This window comes from Pan paniscus, chromosome 5, assembly GCF_029289425.2.
Source record: "Pan paniscus chromosome 5, NHGRI_mPanPan1-v2.0_pri, whole genome shotgun sequence".
Classification (NCBI taxonomy): Eukaryota; Metazoa; Chordata; class Mammalia; order Primates; family Hominidae; genus Pan; species Pan paniscus.
The window spans coordinates 96280067-96305759 of NC_073254.2; positions in this window are offsets into that span (position 1 = coordinate 96280067).

Here is a 25693-nt window from a genome sequence, read left to right on the forward strand (position 1 = left end):
TGAGATGAGTTGTTGTAACTAATATGTTGCCGATTTAAACTGAGATGTAGTAATTCACAAGGCAAAAAAAAAAAAAAAAAAAAAAAATTCATCATTTGCTCAGGCCTCTAAGGAAGGCAGCAGGCGCCAGTGCAAACTCACTGAAGTCATTTATTAAAATGTTTTCAAGGCCAATGATCAAATCTAGGGAAGAGAACTAACATTTACTGAGGACCTACCAGATTCTAGTTACTGTGATAAGCACTGATATTTCTGAACAACTGTATGAAGAAGATTGGGAAATCTCAGTTACAGAGAGGATGAATTAGTGTTCAGAGAAGTGAAGCAATATACAACAGACTATATGGCAATCCATATGGTTCTTACTGCAAATGCCAGCATTGCCCACTGGAAAGGACCTTCTAGCAGAGAAACATTGTACATGTGTGAATTAATGGGACAACATTTGGTTCTATATTTTTATTTTTTGAATGAGGAAACTGAAGCTTGCTATAGTTATATAACTCACTGTAAGCTCCAAGTGGCAGAGCTAGGTGCTTGGATTCTGATTCATTAATTGTTTGGCCACTGCCATATTTACGAATCTACGGGTGCTCTTTAACAGCACATGTCATCAAAAGCTAAGATCACAAGGTTTCCTGCCCATTAAGATCTCAGGGTGAATGTATTTCCTTAATTGGCTTTTCATCACCTTTATTTCTGCCTTTTTTCTTTTCTTTTTACACAGTTCCCAAAGGATTTGACTGATGTAGCTTTCATTTTAAGCCAGCACTATAATCCACCTGGGTTTTTGGTTTTGAGAGCCACCACGAAACTTAACATGCAGCTTTTTCTTTTCCTTCAAAATTAACTCTCAAATATTATTTTATCTTTACAGGAATGTTACTGCTAGTATCTTAAAGAGAAAGAAAAATACTGGTTAATTCAAAAAAGCACATACCAAGGAAGCCATAAGGTTGAAGATATCTTTAAAAACAGAATCCTAATTACAACCGGACTTAGCTCTCTATGAAATGTGAATAGTACTGTGTCTATTATCCTTTAGCCCCCTTCTGTGATTCTCTTCTAGATAGCTTCCTAGAAGGCTTCATTCTTTCATTATTTGTCATTTCTCACACTGGGGCCCTCTACACTCAGTGTTTCCCTTCATTTCTGGTCTTGTAGTTGGTTATCCAAGGGTGTCTGTGAGCCCCAGCCTCCAAGTTCTCCATTTGTGTAAGCAGTGGGGCATTAAGCCTTGCCTAAATTTCAGCCAAATCTTTGTGACTGGAACGCTAGAAAGAGAGATGGCTGAAGATGTCTAGAAATGGAGAAAACAGAAAAAAAGTGATGATGCCATGGGAATGGATACAATTATTTTGACTATCCTCAACCTCTTTCTCTAAACCAGTGGCTGACATCAAAGGTATGAGGTTGAGGGAAGATGAATTCTGGAAGGGCCAATGCAAAGCACTTAGAATTTCTGGAGAAGGAGAACTGGGACCATGACACATATATCCTAGAGATAGGATGCCTTGGAATGTGGGAACTGAAACAGGAAAACTCTTCATCTCTCCAGTCATTAAATGTTAAGGATGAGGTTAAAACAATGATCTTTTACAAGATTTAGTTTTCCTTTGCAATATTTTGGCTTAACACTTATTATTTATAAATTTTTTATAAGCTAATTTTCAGTTCAGGCCTCCCACCCTCAGGATATATAAACTTGACTTGAACTAATAACACCATGGCTTGTGGAAGCCACAGGTCTTTCAAAACATCAGAAACATCCCAAGTTTTACCTGTTATGGTCTGTCTTCTCCATCTATGAAATCTTTATTGTTATATGTGGCCTGATTTATGTTTTGAATGGATATAAATGTTTACTTATTTTCAAAAATAAGCCTTGCTATAGTGTGAGTGTGATCTTTCCAAAAGGCAGGGTTTGCCATATGATACTATTAAGAGGAGGGACCTGTAAGAGGTAATTAGGCCACGAAGCCTCTTCCCTCATTAGTAGGATAAGATGCTCTTATAAAAAGGCTTGATGCCACAGCATTCTTCCTCTCCAATGGATGCAGCCCTTACCAGACAACTGAACCTGCTGGCGTCTTAATCTTGGATTTCTCAACCTCCAGAAGTGTGAGAAAATAATTTTCTGCTCTTTATACATGACCCAGTCTCAGGTATTTTGTTATATTAGTGCAAATAGACTAAGATAGCCCCTCACCAACCCTTTGACTTCTACTTTGTCTCTTCTGTCATTTTCTCTCTTTTCTTTTTTCTCCTTCTCCAGACACCACAAATTTCTTTTTGTGTCCAAAATCTTCACATTAGCAGATAGTCAGGCTTTGCACAGATTCTTACTCCAAGATAAAGACTTTTTTCAACAAAAGTGGGTTTCTGCTTAAGGGGATTTATTGTATTTGCAGCTCCTAGAAGAATAATATTGTATTTATATTTTAATAACATTAAATTACTTTAAAATTTTTGTCTTTAGAAACTACAAGTGAGAATTATCTAGTTTAATCAATCTTTTCTTCCAAAGTTATTGTGACTTATTATTTTGTTCTCAAATAGTAAAAGCTTTTTGTGAATACATTTGTTTGTCATGACATGGAGACAAATCTGTGAATATGAGAAAGTTTTTCCAAGTCTAATGCCCCAAAGAGAGCTATATTAGTTTTAGATTTGTACAAGAAGGAATTTGGGCCAGAAGCAAGTAGAATTTAGCAGGACACACAATCCCCCCCATTTCTGTTACATATTCAAATATGTCACATTCTTCTTTTTCCATGCTGAGTAAGGCTTCAATATTGTAGCAGTCCCCTTCCTTCTGAAACCAGCATGCCTGGAAGAATATTCTCTAACCAGGCTTGAATATTTCTTCCCAGATAACTCTTCATAGGGAGTCCCAGTGATGATTCTTTGACTATAACTTCTACTTGATGCTGGAGTGCTACTGACTTTCCCGAACTTTATAGGTTGTTGGATCAGACAATACCAAATTTGTGAAGGGGTCTCAAGTTGTATCTACAGGAGCTAGTAACGATCTCAAGACTATTTCTTAAAAGAATAATTTAAAGAAAGATAGTTGCTTGCTGAAGAGGGCCTCTTATGTGATTCTTGTACCAGGGTTCAGCTCAGGATTCATACAACATCTTGACCTGCCACAGACATTATATGCAGTATTGTATCTATCAGGGCTTGGAAAGAAAGTGGCAGAAAGGCTTCTTTAGAAGGAAAAACCCACTAGAAAGTTATCTTTTGCTCTCAAAATCTGAGAAATCTTACAGCTTACTTAGTAATGTCCACATAGCTTACATGCTCCTTTTAAAATCTAAAGAGGCCTACCAAGTACCCTATCCTACTGGTAGGAGATACAAATTTGGCTTCTTTTATTTTACTATGGAGAAGACATATTGATACACTTTATAGGACTGGGCCTCCAAAAATGTCAGTGAGCACAGAAGTTCTTGGATTTTGTGGAATTTTTGTCTTATTCTCTATAAACACATTTTCCCAGGGCAAATAAAGTACCTTTTGTTTTCCTATTCACCAGGTCCTGCCAGGAGGATAGTTGAACATATTTGTGTCCTCGGGTATGGTGAGGGACCAAAGGGCCTAAGGATAAATTACGGCATAGAGATGAAGAGCATATATAGTCATGCCAAGTAAAAGCAAATCTACTCTCTATTTTCTGTTTATTGCAAAAAGAAAAGAAAGGATAGCTAGATCAGTAGTTATATACCTTGTTCCAGGGGTTAGATGGACTTGTTTTAGTAAAAGCACCCACCATCTCTGAGAAAGTAGGTAAAATTGAGGCAGTTAATATTAATTACCAAACAAAATTTGCTTTTCTCCAAAACCCATCTGTCTTTTGAACTACACAGACAAGTTAATCAGGGATATGATAAGTTCACTATTACTACATCTTTCAAGTATTTGACGGTGGCTTTATACTTATGATTTCTACTTGACATTGGAGTGCTATTGATTCCCGCAAGGACATGGTATTGCTTTTGCTTCAGTACTCTAGTAAAATGTGAGGGAGGAGCAACCAGGGCTTCTCCTGGCCCTTCCAACCAAACAGTTCCTATATATAGTTCAGAGAACCATTGTGGGGGTTCCTTCCAACTGTAGTCTTAGGAAATGGGGAAATAACACAGTTTGGGCTCACAGTTTGAGTGCAGTGGTGCGATCTTGGCTCACTGCAACCTCTGCCTCCCAGGTTCAAGCAATTCTCCTGCCTCAGCCTCCCAAGTGGCCACCACACCCAGCTAATTTTTTTTTTGTATTTTTAGTAGAGATGGGATTTCACCATATTGGCCAGGATGGTCTCAATCTCTTGACCTTGTGATCTGCCCACCTCAGCCTCCCAAAGTGCTGGAATTACAGCTGTAAGCCACTGAAACTGGCCTTAAATAGATTTATTAAGGGACATAGAGAGCTCAGCATGAATAAACAGACGATAGGCTGTATGATGGTTATTTTCCACTGCTATCTACCTGCTCACTACTGCCCAATTCTTCTTTGCCCTGATGTGCCCCGGGACATAGACTTTCATAGACTGCATGAGCTGGGCTCTTAGAACCTTGGCTTCCAGTTGGGTTCATCCAATAGGAAGCATAATTAAGAGAATCAGAATTCAGAAAGAGATTAAGTGTTTATTCCTTGCCTGTGGTTCTGGCAATGGCTGGATTCCTTTAAGCCTATATTTTCTGTCAGGTGGTCTCTTTCTGGCCTCAGCTTTCCCTGGGGTCCAGGAATTCTATTACCTTTCTTGTCCTTTCAGACCTAAGGGTAGTTAGTCCCTGGCTGCTTAACCAGCCATTTTCATTTCCCTGAAATTTTTCCATATTTCTGCAATAGTTTTTCTAATAAATTCTCCACAACTAAACCTTTCTGAGTGTATCAACTGTTTTCCTATTGGGAGCCTAACTGATATAGGTTGAATTTCCGAGACTGACAGAACCATCTGCTACCTCTGCAAAGACCAGGAAGTTTCCACTACCACGCCAGCTGTCAGCTCCAGAAGCACGTGATGCCTTTCATGACCACTAAGCTGCTGAATCAGGAGCTGTTGCCATACCTGGGGACTCCAGGACAGCACAACACAGCTGTTATCCACCTAGCTAGATGCTGTTACCATCTCTCCGTGTACTTCAGTTCTAAATTAAAGTCTTGCACAAGTGCATCTAATGGTGGGATTTAAGTTATCTGTCATCACTTAAGCAATAAGAAAAGATGAATAAAATAGTGTTTGCATTTTTATGTTTGGGAGGAAGAATTCACAAACATTTCCAAAGGTGGAAGAGGTATTTAGAAAATTTGGGGCATGTGACAGACATTCACTTATTACTATCTCTCATTCCCTTTTACCTTTGACTACCATATTTGTTCAACTGTCTCTACCCGTATTTAATTTTATGCTTTTTTATTTCTTCTATCCTGATTTCCCTTTATTTGATTTTATTGCTCATCCTTCAGTGCTTTTTTTTCTTGCTTTAGAATAGTTTAAGTATCCTGTATGATATGGTTTGGCTGTGCCCCCACCCAAATCTCATCTTGAATTGTAGCTCTCATAATTCCCATGTGTTGTGGGAGGGATCGTGCAGGAGAAAATTGAATCATGGGGGTGTTTTCCCCCATACTGTTCTCAAGGTAGTGAATAATGTTCACAAGTTCTGATGGTTTTATAAGGGATTTCCCCTTTCACTTGTCTCTCATTCTCTCTTGCTTGACACCATATAAGAAGTCCCTTTGCTCTTCCTTTGTCTTCCGCCATGATTGTGAGGCCTCCCCAGCTATGTGAAACAGTGAGTCCATCAAACCTCTCTCCTTTATAAATTACTCAGTCTCGGGTATGTCTTTATTAGCAGTATGAAAACAGACTAATACACTCTACTAACCACTATTTTAGAATTTTTCTTCAAGCTAGAGATAACAGCCCCAGTATGGTTGAGGCTGGCCTCTCCCTTTATTGAGGATTCAAGACTGCTCTTTCCTGGTCAAGGAAAGTTGGGATTCCTTTGAAGAGACAGGTTAAACACCTAAATCCAAAGCCGAGGGAATGTGCACAGCAGTGGTTTCCAAAGTGTGGTTTGAGGAATCCTGGGAGTCCACAAGCTCCTCTCAGGAAGTTTATAAGATTTTTCCTTTTCCATTTACATAGCTCTGCAAGGCTGGATTTTCTCCAGTGACTTCAACAAAAATACTATATCACAACATGTTCAATGGTGAAGCAGATATGAGACTTCAGCTGACTTCTGTTAAGTCAGATAATAAAGTTCTGAAAAACAGAAATCAAATGCCGTTCTCACTTTTTTGTTTTAGACAATATAGAGATTTCTGTATTTATTGTTATTTTAAAATTAATAAACATTTGACAATAATTTATGTTATATAATATTAATAGTAACAATATTACATAACAAATATTAAAGTAGTAAGTATTTTTAAACTTCTCAGTTTTACTTTCTAGATGAGATTGGGCATGTTTAGGGTAGTATGGCCATAGACAGTTTTACTTTCTACTACAGTAAAAATCAATAAATGAAATCCACATGAACATAAAGCTCTTTGGGGTATTCAATTTTTAAGAGTTTAAAACGGTCTTAAGACCATGCGTTTAAGAACCTCTCATGTAGAGTGTATCTGTAGGCTGATTTGTGTACAACCCAGAAGACAGTTGGTGAGATAAAATAGGTCTTGCTATGACTATTACATTTTGAAGGCCCATCAATGATTTAAAATCCAAATTTATTTTCATCAGTGACCCATGTACTCTAATTTTTTTCTCATTTATTCGTTTTCTAAATCCTTAAAAGATAGAAGTAACCAATCAAGAAATTTCAGAAATCTCAAATTCCCTAATCAAATCAAGTACAATGACAGATATACTATACCTTTTTACTGTGACAATTTATCTCTTCTGTATTTTCAGTTTTATTAGTTACCCATGGGGGGTAGTGACTGTATTGATGTAGCTCACTCTCCCACTGCAGGCCTGAGGGTATTGACTCTGTTGGTGTAGCTCACTGCTCTACTCCCAGCATTTAGCACAATGGCTGCCACCCAGCTAATTCTCAGTAAATACTTAATTGGAATACAGTGAATTGATCAGAATTACGTTCTCAATAAATTCCTCTTGAATGATTAGAACTCACTTATCTGGGAGAGAGCTCATTATTTAATAAAATAAATATGAAACTCAGGTTCAAAACTAATTTTAATTATGGTCCGACTGAAGATTTAACTGTATTCTTTTCTTGAACTTTCATGGCCTCAGGACTTAATGTCTGCTTCCCGTTCTCCCCATATATTGGTGGTAGCTGGAAAAACAAATTTAGATTTTTATTTCTGTGGCTGATAAGTTGAACACATAGAACCATAGCATTTAATTAAGCTAATCATTAATTTTTCCGCATCCCTATTTTCCTTCTCTAAAATTAGAGAATTGTATAGCATCAGTTTGTCATTTCTGGAGGGGAAATTTCTGTTGGTCACTTGAGCTTTTACTGCTCAGCCTCTGTGGGGCTTCATGTGGCAGAGGAAGGTGTGAAATACAGAATTCTTCAGGTTCTGATCTCTCCATTTTGGGTTTAATACTTGTAGTCATGACTCAGGCTTGCACACATATAATGTCCATTATTCTCTGTGAGTGAATTCACCTTACCCCTGAGCCCTGTCTTGTGTGGTCCCTGTGATGAATCTTTCTCTTTAAAGGTAACATTTCTTCCACTTTCCTCAGTCCTATCCAAATTACCTCAGACTTTTTTGAGTAAATATATACTCAAGCTTTCAGGGTTTCTCTCTCCCTAATTTTCCTTCTGATTCTGGATACCGGGTGCCTTTACTCAACAGGTCACATTGTTCTTATTTAACTCCATGGCATTAGGGGAGGAGCCTCTGGTCCATTTGCTGTCCTCAGTGCCTTGCTGACCTCCACTGAGGATCCCCTCTTGCTTGGCATATGCGTATCTACCTCTGTGTTGCTGTATCTGCTGTCACCATGTTGCTCCTGCAGTGTTAATGCTGTCATCTGGGGTTTGTTCTCTTAGCCTTGTCAGTACACAGTGATTCCTTCCCACTGGTTTTCCCTCAGAGTTGCCTGCGATCTTGCTGTGACTCCTATGTAGCCCCTCCAATGTTTGAATATGTCTTTTCCAAAATTCAGATGTTGCCAATGTGATAATATTAAGAGGTGGAACAGGACCTTCATGAGGTGATTAGGTCAGGAGGGCTTCTCTCCTCATTAATGGGATTAAGCCTATAAAAAGGCCTCATGCAGCCATGCACCCAGCTGGTTTGCCCTTCTACATTATGCCAAGTAAGAACACAACCTGTCTCCCCTCCAGAGGATACAGCCGTAATTAGACAACTGAACCTGCTAGCAACTTGATCTTGGACTTCCCAGCCTCCGGGATGGTGAGAAAATAAATTTGTTTTTAATAAGTGACCCAGTATCAGGTATTTTCTTTTAGCAGCACAAACAGACTAAGGCAGCCCCCAGCTGGGGAAGCTTACATCGCCAGCTGCAGGGCCACTCCATCAGTGGTGACTAGCTCACTAGGAGATTCTTTGGGTCACTGCATGGAGGCAGAAAGAAACTCCAGGTATATTTGTAGTATCCCAGGCCCTCTCTCTGCCTACATCTGCCCTGGTACCATTGCTCCTCTACCATGGCCACCTTAGCTTAGTTTGGGATATACAGGGAAACTGCCTCACAGTAAAAAAATAAGTTATAAAATAGATGAGAGGTAGTGAGTTAGCAACAATAAGTACAGACAACTAGCAAAAATTAGCTGTAAGGGAGCGTAGAAAAATAAGGCATTGAAGGAAAGGAGATTTGGTCACTGAAGTTAGTAGGTTGGAGAGAGAAAATGTGCTGTCCCTGACATCTTTTTTTGGTTTTGGGTTATTTGGGGATCTCTTCTGTGACTATGTTGGTTTATATTTAATTTATGCTTTCAACAAATGTTTATTTTAACCTTGTCACATGCCAGGCCCAAATCTCCCATCTTTTCACATTTTGAAATATTTAGCTTGTTTTAATGTGTACTTGAAAAATAATATAAAATTGATAATTTATCCAATGGCTTCCCTCCGAGATATGTGTTTATTTTTACTTTAATCTGATCATAAGAATTAAATTTTTATACCTCCCTCATCACCAATAGTCATATAGTTGTCAACTTAATTGGAATAATAAATTGGAACATGACTGGAAACTGTGTGGGAAGGAATAGATACAAATTACGTCCAGGTATGAAGGAAATGAAGGCCAATACTTCATTTTGGATATTTTCTAGCAATTTGGAGATTTTTCAAAGAACAAAGAGTTGAACTACCATTTGACCCAGCATTCTCATTACTGCATATATACTCAAAGAAAAATAGGTTGTTCTACAAAAAGAAAAAATACAGCACCCATATGCTAATTGTGGTGTTATTCACAATAGCAAAGGCTTGGAATAAATTCAGATGCCTGTCAACAGTGGACTGGATAAAGAAAATATGGTATACATATATACTATGGAATACTACACAGCCATAAAAAAGAATGTCGTGTCCTTTGCAGCAGTATGGATGCCACTGGAAACCATTATTCTAAGTGAACTAGTGCAGAAACAGAAAACCAAATACCTCATGTTCTCCCTTATCAGCAGGAGCTAAACATTGGGTACACAGGGACATGAAGAAGAGAACAATAGACAACTGGGGAATACACGAGGGAGGGAGGGTTTGAAAAGCTGCATATTGGGTACTATGCTCACTACCTGAATGATGGGTTCATTTGTACTGCAGTTCTCAGCATCACACAATATACCTTTGTAACAAACTGGCACATGTTTCCCCTGATTCTAAAATAAAAGTTGAAAAAAATAAAGCAAATCATTAAAGGGAGAAAAAATAAAGGAAACAAAAAAAGCTGCTATCTTAATAATTATGGGGCTCATTTCTGGTAGGGTTTGCTAGCCATCATGAAAGAAGAGGTGGTTAAAGTTTGGCAAAATCACCATTGCCCCATACACACTTACTTTTGATGTTTTTCCCTTTCAAATACATTCAGTCTCTCAAGGGGAAAATGGTCCCTTACAGCCTTTGAGAGAGCTAAGTGAATGTGTATCCAAACTAAAGTTATGGTGTATATGGTACTAACAGTTGACGGGAGGCAAAAATCTTTAATTAAATCGATTTTAGAAAAGATTTTTCTTTTTATGATGTAAAAAGTGATTTTGGAAATGAGTTTTTAACACTCTGGACATTATGTTTAAGAAAAGAAAAAAGTAGGGTTATTTTGAAGATACCTAGAAAATCCTACTTAAAACATAGCAAGGTAGAACAAGGAGAATACCAAAGCTTTTATTTTACAAAATATCAGAGCTATGAAAACTTTCTAAATGGCTTTGTTCACCATTTAGTTAATAACCAAATATTAAAATATGAGCAGTAGGAAGTATAAAGGAACTGTTTTATTAAGTTATCAAAATTCTAAAAGTAGATTTCAACATCTTGATATGTAAAATTATATAAACAAGGTTGAATTAAACGCACTTAATATATTAATGGCTTTCATAGTCTAAAACCTACTTTATGCACTTATAATAAATACCTCATATGAGTGCAGTTTAAGGAGATAATTCATGCCTTAACCTCTTTTCCTTCCTACTACCTCAGGTATAAGGTTTCCTTCCTCTACTATCTCATGCATTGTCCATAGACGGTAGAGCAACAAAAACTTTATAGGAGAAATAAAGTAGGAAAAACAGGTTTTGTCATTGTTATTCAGAGATAACAGAATAAAATCTATTGAGAACAAGAAAGAATATATCTAAAGAACAGAAGAGCTTATATTCTGTTATTTTTAAAAATTTTGCTAAGTGTAAGAAAGCAGAAAATTGGATCTCTAGTATCCTCCAGCTCTCAAGTTTTCAGTCAGTGGAACTCAACATTGTAATAGGTTTTAGAATTATGTCTTAGATAATTGAATTTTAGATAATAGGAGATTAATTTTCAAGTGATCTGTATTAGGCATTAAACTACACATATGTGAATTGCTTAGAAGCAGATAAGGAAAAAATGCAAAGAAGAAATCAAAAGGGAAATTAAGAAATACCTTGAGACAAAAAAATGAAAACACAACATACCAAAACTTGCAGGATGCAGCAAAACTAGTACTAAGGGAGAACTTATAGCAATGAAAGTTGCTCCTACATCAAAAAAGAAAGACTTCAAATATATAAATTAGTGTTCCACTTAAAGGAACTAGAAGAAAGAAAACTAAGCCTAAAGTTGGCAGAAGGAAAGAATAAAGATCAGAGTAGAAACAAATGAAATAGAGTAGAGAAAAACAATAGAAAAAATAAAAAAAATTGAGTTTAGTTTTTGAAAATATAAACAAAGTCGACAAACCTTTAGCTAGATTAACTAATAAAACAAGAGACAAGACTCAGGTAAATAAAGTCAGAAATAAAAAAGGAGACATTACAACTAACGCCACAGAAATAAAAAAGATCATAAGAGACCATTATGAACAATTATATACCAATAAATTGGATAACCTAGAAGAAAGGGATAAATTCCTAGACATATACAATTTACCAAGACTAAATCATGAAGAAATAGAAAATCTGAACAGGCCTATTACTAATAAGAAGATGGAATCAGTAATGAAAATCCTCCCAAAAAAGAAAAGCCCAGACTAGCTGATTTCACTAGTAAATTCTACCAAACATGCCAAGAATTAATGCCAATCCTCAAACTCTTCAAAAAGATTGAATAGTAAGAAATACTTCCAATTCATTTTACAAGGCCAGCAGCATCCTGATATGAAAGCCAGACAAAAATACCACAAGAAAAGAAAACTATAGGCCAAAATCCTGGATGAACATAAATGCATGCAAGGGTTGCAAGGATTGTTTGACATAAAAAAATAAATTAATGTAATACATCAGATTAATAGAATGAAGAATAAAAATCATATGTTTATCTTAATAGATGCAGAAAAAGGATTTGACAAAATTCAACACTCTTGAAATGATAAAAATTCTCAATAAACCAGGAATAGAAGGAAATTACATTAACATAATTGAGGCCGTATGTGAAAATCCCATAGCTAACATCACATTCAATGGTGAAAAAATAAAAACTTTTCCTCTAAGATCAGAAAGAAAACAAACATGCCCACTTTCACCACTTCTAGTCAACATAGCACTAGAAGTCCTAACCAGAGCAATTAGGGGGAAAAAAAGGCATCCGAATTGGGAAGGAACAAATTATATTCTTTCTGTTTGCAGATGACATAATCTTATATGTAGAAAGCCCTTGCTAGGCGAGGTGGCTCACGCCTGTAATCCCAGCACTTTGGGAGGCCGAGGTGGGTGGATCACAAGGTCAGGAGATTGAGACCATCCTGGCTAACACGGTGAAACCTGGTCTCTACTAAAAATACAAAAAAATGAGTCAGGCGTGGTGGTGGGCACCTGTAGTCCCAGCTACTCGGGAGGCTGAGGCAGGATAATGGCGTGAACCTGGAAGGCGGAGCTTGCGGTGAGCCAAGGTCATGCCACTGCACTCCAGCCTGGGTGACAGAGCAAGACTCCATCTCAAAAAAAAATGAATTAAGTACAGTTGCAGGATAAAGATTAGCATACAAAAATAAGGAAATTAAGAAAAGGAAAATTAAGACAAGGAAATTAAGAAAAGAAGGAAAATAAGAAAAGAAAAACCCCCCAAACCTAAGAATAAACTAAACTAAGGAGGTGAAAGATTGCACACTGAAAATTACAAAAATTTGATGAAACAAATTAAAGAAGATAGAATAGAAGTAAATGAAAAGCCTTCTCTGGTTTGTGTATAGGAAGACTTAGTACTGCTAAAATGTGCATATGACCTAAAGCAATCTATAGACTCAATGCAATCCCCATCAAAATCCCAATAACATTTTTTTTAACAGAAAAAAAAATCTTCAAATTTAGATGGAGCCACAAGGGACCTTGAACAGCCAAAACAATTCTGAGGAAGAAGAGCAAAGCCGAAGACCTCACTTCCCTATTTTAAAATATATTGCAAAGTAACAGTAAGTAAAACAATATGGTACTGGTATAAAGACAGACATATACACCAATGGCACAGAATAAAGAGCCAAGAGATAAACACACACAGTTAACTGGTTTTCAATAAGGGTGCCAAGAATATACAATGAGGGAAAAATGGTCTCTTTAACAAATAGTGTTGGGAAAACTAGACATACATATGCAAAAGAATGAAATTGGACCCTTGTCTCACACCAGATGAGTCCTGTCCAAAAAAATCAACTCAAAATGGATAAAAGACTGAAACATAAGACCTGAAACTGTAAAATTGTTAGAAGAAGACATGGGAGAAATCTCCTTGATATTGGTCTTGGCAATAGTTTCCTAAATATGGCACCAAAAGCACAGCCAACAAAAATGAAAACAGACAAGTGGAACGACAAGAAACTAAAAAGCTCCTACACAGCAAAAGAAACAGTCAACTGAGTGAAAAAGCAATCTACAGAATGGGAGAAAATATTTGTAAACCACACATCTGATAAAGTGTTAATTTCCAAAATATATAGGAACTCATACAACTCAATAGAAAAAAAGAAAAAGAAAAAACAAAACAAAACAAAAACAAAGACTTAGAGAAAACAAAAACAAGAACCCTAAACACTGGCAACCTGATTAAAAAATAGGCAAAGGACTTGGCTAGATATTTCTCCAAATAAGACATACAAATGGTCAATAAGATTAAACATAGTGCAAAGTATTTTCTTTTAATCTGACAAATGTCTACAAAAATGGGTAGGGTGGCCATTTCCTATTTTTTTTCGAAATGTCACCTGGTTTGCCTTTTGCCAATTATGTGTTTTTGTAGAAGGAATGCCTATAGCTAGAGAATTTAAATGCAGACAACACACACTTTTTATCTATATGAAACTAACTGAAATAGACAGGAATCCATCTTATTTCAGGAGGCACTATGTGGAAGGAGATGTATCCAAACTATGTCCAAGTATAATGGAAACGAAGAAAGAGCTATCTTAATAGTTATGGGGATAATATAACATTTTAAAAAGCACCTCACTCATAACATTAATCCTAGGTTGATCCAATAAGGTAAAGTATTGTAAGACCTATATTCTTTCCAAGGACAAATAAACAGTAGTTACAAGTGAAAAAGTCCAGCAGAAGATCTGTAAGAGCTTGAATAGTTTTCCTGAATTCTTTGTTTATCTTAATTCCTGTTTAGATTTGAATTTCAGAGTCTGGCTTTTTGTTGGCTACAAGTTTCTGGAAAGATAGTGTTAGCACTGATACCATCTATGGATGGCCCATTTAAGGAGTTACAAAGTCATCATTTACCCTAAAATATTCCCTTGTGCATCTGTCATTGTGTCTAAAAATTCCTGTCATGAATCCATTTGTTTAAAGCAATGAAGGCTGCTGTTGGGCTCATTCTGTCAGCATCACAGCTATAATGCCTGTTAGTGATTGACTGACTCTCTTTTAGATAAAATATCTGATTCGATTGAATTGTCATCAGCTATATGACAGAGTTCTAAGGTAATGAGTGGCAGAACAGGTTTTTATTGGGGGGAGGTCTAGATTGTGAGGTTGGGCTTAATCATGAGGCAAATATGAAAGAATGAAGACTGTCAGTGGGAGACTGGGAAGGTTTTGTGGTATTAAGAAGGCTTCCTTTGGGACAGAATACTTTTGCTGAAGTTTGAATAATACACAAGATTTAATACGGACGTGAAGTGGAGGAATTTCCTGGTTGAAGAAAGAAACAGGAAAGACGAGGTGTGAATCTGTTTTTGTGTACATTATCTAAAGTGTTCATAGAATAGAGGCAAATTTAGTTTTCAATTGGGCAATACAAAAGTAAAATTTCTTCAGATTACATTTTATATATTATTAGATAATGATATATTCTGTTATTTCTTAAAACTTTATTATGAGGTTAACTACTTTGCAAATGAACATTTCATTCATTTCCCCTGGGTGAGGGGGAGGGAAATGGTGAAGGTATACTCAACTTATGCAATATCAAAATAACCATGATCATGGTAAGAACATGAAAACAGAAGGCCAATTGCCATTTACAAAACGTATTATAAGATAAAATTGGATTGCTACAGTAAGCTAGTGGGTCCCATTCATAAGGCCAAGTCAAACAAAGTGAGATCATATCTTGGAGGGAACACATGAGTAAAAGAGAGGTCTTGAGGGCTGGATTGAAACAAGAATATTTGTTCTTAAGGAAATGATATTGTATCACTTTTTGGGACATTTTGCCATTGGCAATAATTAAAAAGTCTTCAAAATGTGTGATATAATGTTACACAATGCAAGAGTTCTTTTATTTTATAAAGCATCCTAGTGACATCATTCTTTTATAATAGCAATTTTCATGAGGGTGAAGCTAGGTGATTGCCATAACATGAGGCAGGTAGCAGGATGTGTCTCCTTTGGGATATTCATACTGAAATGAAAGAGGCTAAACACAGGCAGATAAATAATAGGCAGATAATATGGTTTGGATCTGTGACTCCACCCAAATCTCATGTCGAATTGTAATCATAAATGTTGGAGGTGGGGTCTAGTGGAAGGTAATTGAATCATGTTCATGGATCCTTCATGAATGGCTTGGAACCATCCCTTTGGTGCTGTTATCATGATGGTTAGTGAGTTCTCACAGGATCTGGTCATTTAACAGTGTGGCAATTCCTCAAGGATCTAGAACTAGAAATACCATTTGACCCAGCCATCCCATTACTGGGTAGATACACAAAGGATTATAAATCATGCTACTATAAAGACACATGCACACGTATGTTTATTGCGGCACTATTCACAATAGCAAAGACTTGGAACCAACCCAAATGTCCATCAATGATAGACTAGATTAGGAAAATGTGGCACATATGCACCATGGAATACTATGCAGCCATAAAAAAGGATGAGTTCATGTCCTTTGTAGCGACATGGATGAAGCTGGAAACCATCATTCTCAGCAAACTATCGCAAGGACAGAAAACCAAACACCACATGTTCTCACTCATAGGTAGGAATTGAACAGTGAGAACACTTGGACACAGGGTGGGGAACATAACACCGGGGCCTGTCGTGGGGTGGAGGGAGAGGGGAGGGATAGCATTAGGAGAAATACCTAAGGTAAATGATGAGTTGATGGGTGCAGCAAACCAACACAGCACATGTATACATATGTAACAAAACTGCACGTTGTGCACATGTACCCTAGAACTTAAAGTATAATAAAAAAGAAAGAAAGAAAGAAAAAAAAAAGATCTGGTTGTTTAAAAGTGTGTAGCACCTCCCCCTTCTCTCTTTTCCTCCTGCCCGGTCCATATGAAAATGCCTGTTCCAGCTTTGCCTTCTGCCACGAGTAAAAGCTCCCTGAGGGCTCTCCAGCCATGCTCCCTGAGGGCTCTCCAGCCATGCTTCCTGTAGAGCCGGTGGAACTGTGAGCCAATTAAACCTTTTTTTTTTTTCTTAATACATTGCCCAGTCTCAGATATTTCTTTATAGCAATGTGAGAACAGACTAATACAGCAGGTCACTAAAGCAGTCTTGGAGAAGCCCAACTTTAAAGAAAAGCTATCAGCTGGAGCTGATAGCAAATCTAAATAAGCATGAGTGTAAGAACCTGAGGTGAAGAGGCAATCTAGGGTCAGGTGGAGGAGGGAGCCAGGTGAGGAAACTTGTATACGTATCTATTTGTCTCAGCTGAAGTTGGAGCACCGGGGTGGAGCAATCTCAGCTGAAAGCCCTCAGAGAACCTTCCTAGTGGGGTAGTTATCATCAGTTTGAATAAAGTCGAGCCTACTTTTACAATTTTTAGAAACCTCAACTTGTGACAAATAGGCAATTTTGAATACAATATTCCTCCCAGGTTAGCTTTTGCACAGATTTCTTTGGCATTCCATCATATATTTTAGCTTAGTTCTCTAATTTATGAATTTGTATTTGCCTTGGAATTTCTACTTTTATCTCAATGTTCTTTTCTAATATGTCAACGTGGCATCAACATGGGATATTTTTATAAGTTCTTGTCATTATTTTCCAATACTTTAAAGTTTAGCCTCTCTAGCACTTCTCACCAGAGTTCTGGTTGACCTGTGATCTGTTCCAACAGGTAGGAATTAAAATACACTAAATTGTGGAAAAATGTAAAATCTCCATGATATAAAATGCCTTAGTTAAGTGATAAGCTAGACATAAACACGGAGTATTTATAACTTGAGTTTTAATTCTATTTCATTCAATAATAATTTTCTGTCTCTCTCTTTTTTTTTTCTTTTTAGATGGAGCCTCTGTCACCCAGGCTAGAGTGCAGTGGCACGATCTCAGCTCACTGCAACCTCTACCTCCCAGGTTCAAGCAATTCTTCTGCCTCAGCCTCCCGAGTAGCTGGGATTACAGGCATGTGCCACCACACCCAGCTAATTTTGTATTTTTAGTAGAGACGGGGTTTCACCATGTTGGCCAGGCTGGCATTTTCTTCCAAAGAATTAAGAAGCCCAATTGAAAAACACGATCAAGCTTTGCATATATTAATTATTCGAAGGTCTGAATTTGGAAGTAGCTAACTCAAAATCCTCTAAATCTGAAGAACTCTAAGACTGTGAATTGGTTGCAAGGAAGAGTCAAAATTTGGTGAAATTTTCTATTTTTTTTACCTCATTTCTCTCTGACTTTCAATAGATGAAGATTGTTCAAGTGGAATAAATGAATGACAAATAGCTAAAGATGTTCAGAAATGTTACCCACACCTACACTTGGTATAAATTAAACTATAATAGTCTCAAATCTCCTATTTTGTTTTTAATAATGTGGATGTGTGTGTATATGCTTTGGTGACAGTTTTAATGGGAGGGACCATTTGGTCTTTCTGTTCTGCTGCTTATTGCGTTTTCAGGAAAGCACAGACTAAACTGAAGACAAATAGCCTTGGAAGATGGAAACTCAATCCCATGTCTTCCATAGAAAATAGAACTAAATTGTCATCCACCCTAATAGAATAATACTTTGGAAATTTCAAGGGTCTGTGAGGATGATAGTACTAATACTTATGTTTACCTCTGTCTTTTGTTGCTTTTTCCTACAATGACTCTGAAGGTTGTCTGTACTTTCAAGTTAATCCCTTCATCAGGTGCTTGTAATTTATATGTAAAACCTAGGCATATATTCATGAAACAATCAGATAGTAGCAAAAAAAAAAAAAAAAAAACCGAGGGATGGAGTTGACATTGTTAGGCTTTGTGTACCCACCCAAATCTCATCTTGAATTGTAATCCCGATAATCCCCATGTGTCAAGGGAGGGACCAGGTGGAGGTAATTGAATCATGGGTGCAGTTTACTCCAGGTGTTTCTTATGATAGTGACTGAGTTCTCACAGATCTGATAGTTTATAAGGGGCTCCTGCTGCTTTGGTCGGTACTTCTTCTTGACACCTTGTGAAGAAGGTGCCTTGTTTCCTCTTCGCCTTCCGCCATGACTGTAAGTTTCCTGAGGCTTCCCCAGTCATGCTGAACTGAGTCAATTAAACCTTTTTCCTTTTTAAATTACCCAGCCTTGGGCAGTTCTTTCTAACAGTATGAAAATGGGCTAAGAAACAGCTATAATTCAAGTATTGGTAAATGAGGTTGGTTTGGAAAACTAAAGAAGCCTTCAAGAACCAGAAGATCTTTATAGTGAACTATAAGGATGCTTAGAATTTGATCAGGTAGAGAGAAGGGATTGTACATGGGGCTGGGGAGGGAATGGAAATAAATACTAACCAGTACTGGTACTGTTGGGGCGTTAAGAGAGGATGTGGACTGGATAGTTGAAGCTGTATTGTGACGATCCTTATAAGGACACCTAAGCCTCCTGGACTTCATCTTAAGGTCAGTGAGAATACTGGAAGTTTTAAGCAGCAGAATGGCAAAGTGAAAATAATATTTTAGGGAGAAAAACTTAGGCTTATAATAATTGCCCTAACTTACTTTCCTATTAGTGGTTGCTCAGAATACATAATGCCAGAGAGAGGGAAGTGGGTTGCCAGAAGACTTAATTCTTATTCAAAGAGATTTTCTTTTAAGGGGAGGAAAGTGAATTTTGAGTCAATTGCTTAGGGAATTCAAGGCCGTAGAGTTGTGACTAAAATGTAAAGTTATAAAGAGAGTAAGTTGGTGGTTAGGACCCTCAGCCAGCTCTCTCAACTCTGCTTAGTGCTTCTTCTACTCTATTAGGTTTGGTTTAGTTATGTCCACAACTCCCTACAGTCCTCTCACTATCCTCACCAATGTCTTAAAACTTACATAATCTTAAGCATTTACTTAACCAATTCTAGCAAGACCAATTTAGCAAGACCTTTTATGCCCATGTCTTCAGTTTGGTATTTCTGTCAGATAGTGAATACATTTAAGCTGCCAAAAATATCTAGTTCCAGGATTTGATAGTAAAGGCTGGAAGCTTCTGTTTTCCTGAAAATCCAAAATAATTTATAATGGTCTTTGCCTAAAGAGTAATAATAAAGCAATTAAAGCACTATGGTGTTTTAAAATACGTCATCTCATTTGATTCTCGTCATGGCCTCTGTGGCAGGCAGGTCAAATATTAGTGTCACCGGGAGGAAACTGAAATCCAGAATGCTTGTTTTGTTCAGCTGTAGTGAAGAGTGGAACAAGGACCTGTGATTCCTCATTTTATGTGTGTCAGACTCTTTTGCAAGTAGTCTATTAGCTATATGTTATATTTGGCTTTGTCTAAATTGTACATATGCTTTCCTTCTTTCATCGTAAAACTGAGATTATATTTATTTCCTTGATTTCAAGGATTGCATAAAACATAAATATTATGTGATGAACTTAAATGCAAATTCTGTATAGATAGATCTCACTGTTATTGCTATTTCCCAATCAAATAATTTTGAAAGCAGAACATCTTGAAGGAGGTACAATTTTCTTCAGAAAGTAGACAGAGTAGATTTTTCTGGGAACCGGTCATAGAGACAAAGACATCGGAAAGGAACTTTAAAGTAAGGAACATAAACATTATAAACAATTTTAAGGCCCAAAACCAATTTTGGAAATCATTTTCACCTAAGATTTTTAAAAAGACACAAGTTTTGCAGTGTAAGAAGAATCATTTTGTAAAGGTCTCGTCTGTTGTTAGATATATTTCTTTTTTGGTTCAGAGAGAAAATGGTTGTTTCATCTCATAGCTGACCTCACATATAACAGACTAGAAGCTTGTCTAAAGTAGTGTAATTTAAAAGTTACCTTCCACCCCAATAGGAATATGTATAGACATATAAACATGCACAGACATATAAGCTCTTTAATTCTGGCTGCTTCATTATCACCTATCCATACATCTATCTTTTTATCATCATGTAAAGTTTCCACTTGGACTATCACAATCTGTAAAAGCTACTACTAGACAGTTGGCATTTTAAGTTTCAGAGTTATTTAATTATTTACATATAAATGTAAACAGTTAAAATATTACTGGAGATAGTACTCTCATATGTGTATGAAAATTGCTATAATCAGAAGACAGTTAAGAGGTACTGAAGGAGCCATGTTTGATGAGTTGGACAGAGATTTCATAACATTTAGGGAGAAGCTAGCCTTGCTTCTAATGTCTTCTGTAATTGTCGTGAGTCCCTTCTTTCAATTTGGCCATTATTGACAACTAATGCTTTCTGTCATAATCCTGTATTCAATAACTAAATATATGTATGTGTTATGTTTTGTATTTGTGATTGATATATAAGCACAAACAAGTTATATATCTAGCCTGAGAAGTTAGCCACCAACACTGTATGTCATTTGATATGAAAAGAATATATATTGAAGTATATTATTTATCTGAAAAAAGGAAATGTACCATTGACTTTCTGTTCTCAGAAGGCCATAAAAGTTGACAAAAGTTGTTGCCATGCAAGAGAAGAGATGATCTGGAAAGAAAGATGTTGAGGCTTTTTTTCTTCCTCTCTTGACAGATAGCTGGTCCTTAAGTAACCCACAGATTTTGGAGTGTGTCTTCTGACCTCAATAAATGCAACTTCTGCAGGGGTTTTGTGAGAAATATATTTATTTTTTATATCATATTTCTGTATCTTCAAGCTAAAACCTAGCAGTACTTCTCGATTAAATATTTCTCAGGCTCACCTTAATATTACCTAAGTCCCATTTTAGCTCAGTTTTCTTCAAAGTTATGTAGCTGTTAGTCAATCAAAGTGTACTTTTTAGTTGCATACAGAGACACTTGGAATCAGATGTCTTTCAACCTGAGAAACGTCAGTTTCCCTGAGGTGTGAACTTTTTCCCAAATAGGAAGCAGGGACAGAAATGTGACCTAAAGGACCTGGTTTTGCTAAGGAGAGATTTTCCTGAAGACTCATAAGAGGCATGCCTCATATTTATTTTGCTTTAAAGTTTCACAAAAAGATGGTTACGTATATTGTCTTACTTTTTACTTACATGTAAAGTATCACTGGAGAGAATTATTTGGTTTTGCAGCTAAGGAAATTGAAGGTCAAATGCACCAAGCTGAGTTGCTTAGCTGAAAGGTGGCACTGTTAGAGTTCACATTGTGTCTTCTGATACTGTGTCCAGTATTTTCTCGACAGGTTTTCACTGTATGACCCACCAATGCTTGTCAAAGTGTTTTATGTTAAAATGATTATTTTCAGGTCAACTTGTTACATGTGATATGTAAGCTTTACCCATATTAGAAAGTCAACAAAAATTGTTTAGTGTTAATTAAGAAATGGGGTCAAAGACTTCTGGGTGCTATGTAGGGAAAGTATGTTTCTTTCATGCTCAGGTGGACAATATTGAGAAGCAGCTTCATTAAGAAAAGCAGCTCTGGGCCCCTGCTGCCAGACTCAAGTCAAGAGTCAGTAATGCGGAGAATGAGACATTTCTGGGGGAGCTGATAATACCCTGAAAAGCCTGAAAGAATTAGCACGTGGAGTGTGAGAAAATAGTCAGTGGGATGATCAGTTAATTCACTCACCTTTCTCTGTTTTAGTCTCATATCAGGCAAAAAAGGGTGAGCATTTTGTTTGCAGTGATTTGTTTTCTTGTAAAATCTTCTGAAGTTTTACACTGTTTAAAATGTGTTTAAATTTTAGGATGGTATTTGATATGGACTTTGATGGAATTAGCCAACATTCTGTAGCATTATTTTACATAATTTTAGTGGATTTCTAACTCATGAAAATAATTGGTAACTTTAATTTTCAATGATTTTCTTTAAATTCATAGATTAAATCATAAAGTATAATTAATCAAATAAGCAATATTTTGTTAATAGGTAATTGTCTTTTGTGAGCACAAAAGTATGTCTTATGGCACATTCCTACATACTGGCATTATGCTAAGAGAAATAAACCAGGCACAGAAAGACAAGTACTACATGATTTCACTTATATATGGAGTCTTAAAAAGTTGACAGAGAAGCAGAGAGTAAAACGGTGGTAACCAGCGGCTGGGGGTGGTGTAGGGTTGGGGCGATGTTGGTCAAAGGATACAATCAGTGAGATAGGAGGAATAAGTTCAAGAGATCTATTATACAACATAGAGACCATAGTTGTTATAATACTAACATGATGCTCTTGAAAATTGCTAAGAGTAGATTTTAAGCCTCCTTATCACATGCCATTCCACAATGTATACATGTTTCAAAACATCATGTTGTACCCAAATATATACATTTTTAGTTTGTCAATTGACATAAATAAATATAAAAGATTTTATTTTTCATTAGAAAACTAGAAAAATAGGATGGATTTCACATTAGTTACATGACATGGTTGAATTATTACCCTTTCAACTACACAAAGCCAGAGCACATGGCTTTCCATTTAACTGAATGAGGAAAGTCAGTCCTTTCATAGATAAAGAATACTTAAATAATGAGATGGAAGATCTTTTATTGAAAGCCATTTTTCATTCTTCAAAAAGTGAAACTTGGTGACAGTTTTTGGGTGGTGCTTGTATTTGAACTCAGCTAAGATGAAATATTTGATTACTAATCAAAAGCCAAACAACTACATTATTGATAGTAAACCTAAAATGCACTGAGTTCCCTCAAAAGCAGAAACTGATTCAAGAAGGCTGGGGTTTTTTTATGAGGTTGTTAAACAGTGTGGCATCTAAACGCAGGTCAGATAATGAAGTAAAGAAATTGAATGTCTGAATAAAAAGTTTAGACTTTATTTTGTAATGGGGAGTTATTGAAGGCTTTCAAGGGATGTTTTAGAAGATCGTGGCTTTGCATAAAACAGAATGTAGAAGGAGAAAAATAGAAGCAGGGAGACCATTTGGAGACTGCAGCAATGGCACATGAGGATGGGAAATCAGGAGGCCCTAAAGTAAAGTAAGATAGTGGTGATAAGAATAAAGAGAGGAAATGGATGTGATAGTTCTTATGAAGGCAGAATGAATATTGATTACATGTTGGCAAACCAGGGAAAGTGAAGTGTTAAGTGTATGAAAATGTTTTCAGTGTAGGGACTCGGGGATGGTGTCCCCTTGAAAGAAGAAATATATTGAGTTCAGTTAAAATTGTGAGGCTGACCTTGAGAGATAAGTAAGAGCTGTAAATAGATATGTAGAACTTGTCAACATCAAGGGAGTATCTGAAGTCATGAGTCTAGATGAGACTGACAAAGGAGAAAGCATTGAAAGAAGAGATCTATAGACTGTATATTTAGATTGGTGCCAGGAGACAGAGAAGATGGGCGGGGATGGGAGCAGAAGAGCCTCTAGTGAACCAGAAGTAAGAGTTTTGATACAAGAAAACTGTTGAGACAGTTGAAGACTGTATAAAAAGGTGAAATGAGCAAAAGGCAATTAACATATTTGATGGCTAGAAGATCATTGCTGGCCTTGTCAGAGTAGTTTTAGCAGAGTAGATAAGAATACATGTTGGATTTTAGTAAAAGGAGAAAAATATATAGGAAGTTAACAGTGTATATTCTTTCTGGCAGAGAAAAGAAGACAATAAGATTATAGTTTATGAGAAAAAATAGTTAAGAAATGAAAGGAAAGGTTATTGCTTAAGAAGAATGAATATGCACATGTTTATAAGCTAAGGGCAAATGTCCAGTGAGGGGAGAAGAGATCATTCATGAGCAAGGTCCCAGAGAAGGTGGGGAAAGGTTACATCTAGGGCATATTTGGAAATATTATCTTTTTTTCCTCTAAAATATAAGACAATACAGAAGATTTGATTCAGATAGGGGAATGTTGGCTTGTTCTTGCCTGATGATCTAAAACTTCACAATAAAATATGCACCGCATGGAAGATGGATTTTATTTTTTCCGATTTTACTCTTAATATTCTTCAATAATGTGAGGTAAAATGTTATTAATAGACTAAATTAATAGATCATTTAATTACATGGTTTAATATTAGTTGTTATTAAGTAGATGCCCCTAAATTTTAATAAGTGTATGCATTTTTTAAAAGTCATACATCAGAACATGACTAGTAGTATAAAATAAAATGAAGGTAGATCAACTTTACTCATTTATTGGTAAGATTTTGGGCTAATAAATTTGAGTAATGAGTTGTGATTATTATTAAAACACACTTAAGTTAGGATGTTTTCAACCCATCCTTTGCTAAACTCACCATATGCCCTCTGTGGATAACAGCCTCCGAGCTGGCCCTGAATAATTTTTATTTCTTGGTGTTCACCCACTTGTGTAGCTTCCCCCCACCACACATATTATACTGTGGTTGGTCACATAATACCATATGACAGAGGTAATGGTATGCCACTCCTAATATTAGTTTAAATGTTCTGCAGCTTCCATCTTGAATATTTTCTCTTGCTCGTGTTCTCTCTTTTGGACTTCTTGTCTGAGGGTAAGCAAACTGCTGTGTCATGAGCAGTCCTAGGGAGGAGCATATGTTGCAAGAAACTGAAGCCCCAAGTCAATAGCTAATGGGGAAGTGAGACCTGCCAAAAATCACATTAGTGAGCTTGGAAATGTATTCTTCAGTTACAATAGAACCTTGAGATAACTGCAGCACTGGGTGGTAGTTTGGTTGTAGCCTCGTAAGGGACACTTGACCAAAACCATGCAGCTAATCTGCTCCCATATTGCTAACCCTCAGAAAATCTGTGAGATGATAACTTTATGCTTATTGTTTTAAGCTGCTAAATTTTGGAGTAATTTGATATTGAAGCAATAGAGAACTAATATACCTCTGCTCCAGTTTTTTCTCAGATTTCTAATCTCAGTGCAATTGCACCAATATCTGCCCATTCCCACAAGCCAAGATCCTAAGAGTCATCCAGGATACCACTTTCTCCTTCGATCTCTAAGTCAATTATAGTTATACATTGGTATCCATGGTGGATTGATTCCAGGAGCTCCCTTAGATACCAAAATCTGCAGATGTGCAAGTTCCTGATATAAATGGAATAGTGTTTGCATATAACCTATGCATATCCTCCTGTATACTTTTAATCAACTCTAGATTGCTTATAATACCTAATATGAGGTAAATACTATGTAAGTAGTTATACTGTATTATTTAGGAAATAATTACAAGAAAAAGTCTGTACATGTTCAGTACAGACATAATTTTTTAAAAATATTTTTAATCGGCTGGGCATGGTGGTTCACAGCTATAATCCCAGCACTTT